This window comes from Notamacropus eugenii, chromosome 5, assembly GCF_028372415.1.
Source record: "Notamacropus eugenii isolate mMacEug1 chromosome 5, mMacEug1.pri_v2, whole genome shotgun sequence".
Taxonomy (NCBI): domain Eukaryota; kingdom Metazoa; phylum Chordata; class Mammalia; order Diprotodontia; family Macropodidae; genus Notamacropus; species Notamacropus eugenii.
The window spans coordinates 46,692,938-46,701,166 of record NC_092876.1 but is presented as its reverse complement, the minus strand read 5'-3'; positions in this window follow the sequence as shown (position 1 = coordinate 46,701,166).

Genomic DNA, 8,229 nt, shown 5'->3' with positions numbered 1-8,229 from the left:
AGGGCAAAAGGCAGCTACCTGCTACCATGTGATGCTTGATCCAGGTGAGTAGGTCACTCATCTATCCACATGACTGGATGGATCAGTGTCATAGCTGTTATCCTGGGAGACAGGAGATCAGATTCTCTTCCCATGTGATCCACCTGTGGGCTTCTATGAGCTGAAGTTTCTTTATTTCTAAAAAATAGAGGACAATATTATCCAGGCCAGAAATCATGCCCTGGAGATTTTAACCCCTTCAGCTCCAGAAATTCCACCTTGGATCCCCACTGTGCAAACTAATGACTGCCCCACCTAGTCCAGACGCCAGCCATGCCAACTTCTCAACAGTCCTACAGACTTTCTTACTTCTTCCCTACTTCTCATTTATTCAGTTTTGGAACTATGTCCAAATCAACTCAGCCATTATTTCTGAAAGCAGTGTGTCAGTCTGCTTCCCTAGGACCTCCACTCACCATTCTGCTAACTTTTAGGGAAAGTGCCTGACCCTGGTCGCTACACCCCATGATGTGCTGACCTCTCCTTGAGGTCAGGGGCTAACTGTGCTTTTGCACCTATATCCCTAGAGTTTAGCATGGTGCCTGGCCCATAGTTAAGTACTTAAAAATGCTTAAAAAAAAAAAACCAACTTCATTTAAATGCGTGCTATGACAATCAAAGGGATCTGGCAAAGTTATCTAGGGAAAAAATTGCTCCTAGTTTACAAGGCATTGTTACGTTCTTTAGTCTGAGAATACAAATGGATCTCTTCCCCAACAAGGCAATCCCACTCCTCCTTGCTGATTCTCTATCCTACTTACCATAGTGGATATTGCAAACTTTCTCTCCTCTTCTCAAGCTATCTCCTTCTCCAATGGGGACTGGCCCTCACCCCATACTTTGCTGAAAAGATTAAAAACCATTCTCAGAGAGATTCCTTCCCCCTCACCCCCCTCCCGGTTATAATCCCCCTTGACTCCATGCTTTCACAGTAAAGTAGACCTTTTACCTGATAAGGTCAGTCCCTCTATATGCACCCTTGACCCCATTAGCTCCCATCTTCAGAAGTTTGTCCACACTACCATCTCTAGTCTCTTCAGTCTTCAATATTTTCCTATCTACTTTCTCTTTCCCTGCTGCTTATAAGCATAGCGGGCTTTCCCCTATCCTTTAAAAACTCTTCCAGATACTGCCATGCCCTCCAGCTGTCACCTCATATCACATCTGTTTTCAGGTAAACACTCTGAAAAATAATCTATATTCAAGTGCCTCTACTTCTGTTCTAGAATCTCTTCAATCTGACTTTCAGTCTCATCTTTCAACTGACAATGTAGTCTCCAAGTTACCCCTTATCTCCTAATTGCCGAATCTAATAGCCTGGGGACGTCCATCATTGGGGAATGGCTAAACAAGTTCTGGTATGTGAATATGATGGAATACTATTGTACTGGAAGAAAACGATTGATGGGAATGGTTTCAGAAAACCTTGGGAAGATTTGTATGAACTAATACAGAAAGAAGGGAGAACAGTTTATATATGATGACATTGTAAAGACAATTAATTTGAAAAGACTTAGGATCTCTGGTCATCAACATAATGTCCAACAACAATTCCAAAGGACTTGTGGTGAAACATGCAGCCTATCTTCTGATAGAGAGCTGGTGGACCCAAGAATGCATATTCTATTTTCTCTTCTTTCTTTGTTTGGATATGGTTAATATCCCTCACTCAAAAACAAAGTCAAGTGCAAGTCATGTCATCATGTCTCTGATGGCATGGTTTTCTTTGGCAATGAAGGATGAACACACACACACACACACACACACACACGGTTAATATGGAAAATGGTTTTGCATGACCCATACATTATTTGCATTGGATTTTTTTTTTTTACCTTCTTAAAGAGTTGGGGAGGGAAAGGATGAGAATAATGACTTCCTACTCCTGTTTAATTTTTCTAGCTTTTCCTAGCTGTTACAAGTTTAGATTCTGTTCCTCTCAATAATGAGAATTCAGGCACTATTAACTCTAAATGGTATTCAAGTTGAGACAGGGAAATCAGTGAGGAAGTTATTGCAATAGTCCAGGTAAGAGGTAATAAAGGCCTGAACTGAGATAAGGGCTGTGTGAGTGAAGAGAAGGGGCCAGATATAAGGGAGGTTGTAGAGAAATGAGAAATGACAAGGTTTGGCAACTGGAGATGTGGGATGAGAGAGAGAGATACTGTAAAGAAAAACTGAGTTTTTAATCACACATTTTACAAAGAAAAAAGAGTCTGACCCCCCTATTCTAGAGTCTAACATCAGAGGAGATTACAAACATGCTCTCTCTGCTTGTATAGAAGCTGGAACAACTTGATACTGCAGGGAGTGATGATGGTGAATCAACAATTAGCAACCCTTCTGAGTGAATATTGAATCACCCCATGTCAAAAGAGCCTCCCAGGGTCATTATATTTGCACGTATTGGCCAGCCCATGGAAACAGCACATGACTCCCAAGAGTATCTATTCCTTGGAGATTCTCATCATTATTAGTTCTAAGATTACCTAAAGGAACTAGGAGAGGATGCCAATGGGTGGTGATTGGCTTTTGGATGCTACTTTAACGATTCACATTAGGCTGATAGTATAAATGCCCTGCTTAGGTCTTATCTGGGATATTGTGGCCAGTCCTCAGTGCAAATTTTAGGGCAAAACCTGAGAAGATACGAGAAAAGTTATCAGCATGTTGGGATGTTTACCCAGATTAGATGGGATGGAAGCATGGGGTGGGGCAGGAATACCATTGCTGTCTCTGAGTATTCCCCAGAATCATAAAAATCTCAGGTTTGGAAAGGACCTCTGAAGTCATCAAATACAACCTGTACCTAAGCAAGCATCGTCATTACAATCCTCCTGATAAATCTGCAGAAGAGAATTTGAAGGGTTACTATATGGAAGCAGGATTTGATTCATTTTATTTGCGCCCGAGGACAATGGGCCAGTTGCAGAGTCAGAATCCCAATAAATAGAAAGAAAACCTTCCTAACAATCAGAGCTGTCCCCAAAGTGGAATGGGCTGCCCCAGGGGATTGGGGACTCTCTTTCATTCTATATGTAGGAACTACATTACATTAACCATTGAAATATGTGTGTGTATGTGTGTGTGTATATGTATATACATATACATACATACATATATACACACATTCATAAAACCAAGCTAAAACATATTTTTGGTGAGACTCTCTGACTGGGCAATTTATTCTAATCACATTTACTGGAACTTTTTAATGTCATAAAAAAATGTAATATCACTATACCTTAAACTGATAAATAGAATCACAAAGTCAAAGCTTGTAAAGTTTTGGTGAACTCATTATCTCTCAGGATCAACCCCAACCCATCTGTGACTTCTCAGGGATCACTTTTGTCTGTGTCCTAAGGCGCCTGTGTTCCAGGTCTCTTGCCATGGTGTTTGCGTGCTCTGCTCATCAGTCCTGAAGATGGGTTATCTCTCACGCTTGCTAAATGACTGGCCTGTCTCCTGCTCATGCCTTTCTTTGATCCTATCTTTCATATTGCTTCTCCTGCATATTCCTCCTCCTCTTTGTTGATGATATGCCATAGCCTACTCACACCCACCATGCCCTTTCAATGACCTGCAGCTTGAAGTCTTTGGGGACCAGTATTCAGGCCATATTTTGCATCCAGGCCATGCAGTGTCACCAGATGATTGGGTCTTGGTTTTGAGAAGATGGAAGTCAGTCAAAGCCCTGTTCAGCTTCCCAAAAGTGTAATATTAATATACTATAATAATAGCTAACATTTATATAGCATTTCCTGTGTGTCCAACACTGTGCTAAAAGCCCAGTAGATACATACTGATGATGGACTAGCTGTATGGGCTGTTCATCCAAAAGCGTCTGCATTAAAATAATTATTTTTACAAGCATTTATTCTCTCTCCCCCTCTAGGACAGTAGGTGATGCAGTCACCTGAAATCATCTCTTCGCCTCAGTTTCCTCTACCGTAGAATAGGATAATAATAGCACCTACCTTCTAAGGTTTTGGCGAAAAACAAATGGGATAATACTTGCAAAGACACTAGAACAGTGGCTGGCACACAACAGGTGTGTAACAAATGCTTATTTCCTTCCTCCCTGCATCCCACCCTATCCCCTGCCCTTTCCCCCACCCTCGCAACAAACACCCATATCCATACTGACCACATCTGAAAATTCTGGCTTATTTTGGATTTCCTTAGCAGTTGGTAAATCCTCTGGACTTAGGGATTATCATTCTATATAATATTCCACAGCAGACACTATAGTCACACAATTGACTTTTAAAGATACAGGGAATAAAAATCCTCCTGTGCTTATTGGTTGTTGATTATTTAAAAAACAAACAAAAAAACTCAACTAAGCAGAGTCAAATGTCACTCTTGAAGAGTGTTCCTCTGACAAAGCTCCCATATAGGTGTAAAAATTATACAAGAAATGCAACTAAAATACATAACACATATTAAAAATATACAATTTTATTCCTTGGAAAAGCCAGTAACTTTGTTCTACAACCACCTCACTATAAAGTGAGATATAAACTAGGGAGATGAATGTTTCCAAAATGTTTGCTGTCATTATGAAAGATGTCCAGATGACATCTACAGATGTTTTAAGAACCCCCAGTGATCAGTTCTTGGGCTGTGGGGAGGAGAAGTGGGGATGTGAACTTAAAAAAATTCTTAACTATTTTAGTATAAATAGTTTCCCTCACAATCTTATACGCTGTATTTTATACATTTAAATGTCTGCTGCAAGGGTGCAACCATGAAGTTCTATTGCATTTAAGTAAACGGAAGATAGTGTTGGTGATGAGGTCATGCGATGCACAAATCTTCAGCAGTAAATGACCATTACTGCTCTTACTGTTTCCAACTCCGTTCCTCCCTAGGATTCCCCGCCAAGTCTGGTAGTCTGAGCCTACTCAAGCATTAAAGTCACCCAGAATTATAAGCTTGTCCTCTTTTGGCACACTGACGATAAGGGTCTCTAGGTCTTCATAAAATCCTTATTTTGACTTCATCAGGGTTTGTCATGGTGGGAGCATAGGCACCGATGATGGTGGCATGGCATTTTGTTTTCCTGCGAGTGGCAATCGCATTGTCATGAGCCTGTCATTCGCTTTTTGGCAGCCATACCATCTTGCTGATTAGATTAGTTTTGATTGCAAAACCCACGCCAGCTTCACGGCACTCCCCATCACTGCACCCACTCCAGAAAAAGGTGTATCCAGCTCAAAACTCAGTAAGCTGGCCTTCATCTACCTGAGAGCCAGTGTGGCTTCAGAAAGGGCCAAGGAACAGTCAATATGGTGTTTGCTGCCCGTCAACTCCAGGAGAAATGCCAAGAGCAGAACAGAGGTTTGTACACAATGTTTGTAGATGTGACCAAGGCCTTTGACACTGTTAGTCATGAGGGCTTATGGAAAATTATGTCAAAATTTGGTTGCCCGGAGAAGTTCATCAATATTGTATGTCAATTTCATGATGGCATGTTTGCCCAGGTTCTGGATAGTGGACAAAGCTCTCGTGCCTTCCCAGTCACCAGTGGAGTGAAACAGAGCTGTGTGCTTGCTCCCATGCTTTTTGCATGGTGTTTTCAGCCATGTTGACAAATGCTTTCAATGAGGATGAACATGGCATCCAGGTCAACTACCATACAGATGGTAAGTTCTTCAATTTGAAAAGGCTACAAGCCAAGACCAAAGTGGAGGGAGTTGTTGGTGCATGTTTTCTGTTTGCACAAGATTGTGCACTCAATACAGCCTCTGAAGCTGAGATGTAAACAAAGTATGGATCAATTCTCTGCTGCCTGTGTTAATTTTGGCCTAATAATTAACACTAAGAAAACACAGGTGCTGCATGAGTTACCACCACACCATCCATATGTGGAACCATCAGTTACAACAAATGGAGAAGTTCTGAATGCTGTGGATAAGTTCACTTACCTTGGTAGTATACTTTCTAGGGATGTACATATTGACATGAGGTTGATGCATGCATTGCCAGAGCTACCTCAGTGTTTGGGAGGCTCTGAAGAGAAGTTTGGGAGAGAAGAGGTATTAGACTGACTACTAAACTGAAGGTCTACAGAGCCATTGTGCTGACTTCATTGTTGCATGCCTGTGAAAGTCTACCAGCACCATGCCAGGAAACTGAATCACTTCCATTTGAATTCTTAGGAAGATTCTGAGGATCTGAGGATCACCTGGCAGGATAAGGTACCAGACACTGAAGTCCTTGCTTGAGCTGAACTGCCAAGTATTCAAACTACGCTTCAGAGAGGACAAATCCAATGGACTGGCCACATTTTTCGAATACAAAATGTATGTTTGCCAAAAAGACTATTTTATGGAGAACTTGCATGGGGCAAGAGATCACATGGTGGCCAGGGGAAGTGATACAAGGACACTCTCAAGGTCTCTCTCAAGAACTTTGGATTTGACTGTGCAACATGGGGGACACTAGCACAGGATCGCTCAGCATGGCATGCCCACATCAGAAAGGGTGCTGTGCTCTTTGAGTAAAGCAGAGTTGAGACAACACAAAGTAAACACAGGATGTGCAAATTTGGGATATCCACCCCGATATTCACATGGACTGTCTGTGCCCAACCTGTGGTAGAGCATTCTGAGCTCATATTGGTCTGATCAGTCACAGCTGGACACACTGAAATTTCCCTTTATCACGGTGATGTCACTTTGATCCTCTTTGAAGATGAAAGACAACAACCAACTACTATTTAAAAGTCTTGTTCTCAGAAAGAATCCACAGGCTTCTGCACACTGCCCAAAGGGTCCAGGGTGGTTAGGGGGAGGAGAATAAAGATTTTAAAATTTTATTTACATGCCTAAAAAGAGAATCATTCCTCTTATGCCAGACTAGGAACCTCAGTTTAGGTCACAGGGTTACAGGCTAGTTTTCTGGAAAATTACTAGGAAAATTTAGATTGACTTTGGAGAAAAACAAACATTAGTTTGGGAAGAGACAGCTCTTTGAAATTCTGTTCTCTAAGAGAGCTATCTCCCAAGGCCTTTCCAGCCAGCCCTTAGGGGACAAACACTGAAAGGATTAATTTTCTTTCTTCTACATACATTCACTTTCATTTCCCTTTTCTACCCCACTCTCCAAGATTTTTTGTCTCCACTTACAGCAGACATGTTACTTCAAAGAACAGCTCCAGTCAGATCAGAAACTGCTGTTGATCACAAAGTGGTTTTCGGTTTCGTACAGGGTGTCAATATTGAGGGCACTTTATAAACGTTTGATAATAATAAGTTATTTGTGAAATTCTGTGACTTGCATCAGCAAAAAGCCTCTAATTTCTATTTTCTTATTGATAATCTTTCATTTTTGAGTTATGATGCCTCCAAATTTCAAAGCTCAATGCTTTTTTCTCAGTGTGGGCATTCCCACCATAGATACTAACTATAACCTATATATAACAGCAATTTTCAAGAGCTGCTGTGGCCAAAAAGTGTGTGTGTGCGTGTGTGTAAAAACCATACATCAACCTGACAATGTCTCAGAAATCGGCTAGTCTGGTCCTTGGACAACAGACCCTCGGTAGTAGGTAACTGTAGTTTAGGTCTATCAGATAAGTGAAATGGGCTAGCCAGGGTGGGGAACTAAGTTTCAGGAGAATATGGAGTTGGAAATTTCTCAGGCAGAAATAAAATATTCCCTTTAATTTGGTAGAGAAGGTGGGAGACAGGGGTGGTGTGGGAGTGGGGTTGTAGAGCAACAAAGATACTATTTGCATGAAACAAATCCAAAAGCTCTAAGTGTTAAAGGAAGAATTCTTGGTGTAGTAATATCGATCACATCATAATTTGATCCCCACTTTAAGCTCTTTCTTCATCAAAAGGTTTCAATCCAAACTGAAGAGAACTGAAGGGACTGATGTGAGAGAAGGGGGCAGAGAACAGTCTAGTATTCAAATACAAGGAAATGGAAAAACATGATTTGTTTTACAAAGAGGTACAATGATGCTGAAACACATGTATTCCACAAAGGAATTTTTTTTTATAGATAACTTTTTTCCAACTAGTCACTGAAAAGCAAATTGAGTCCTTTAAAGTCCCTTGTTTTTATAAGAAAATATTTCATTATTCAAGCAGCTAAACTTATGCTTTACTCTCATCAGTCAACGTTTATGTAAAAAAATGCTTGCTACTGAATATTTCAATTGCCAGATATTGCATC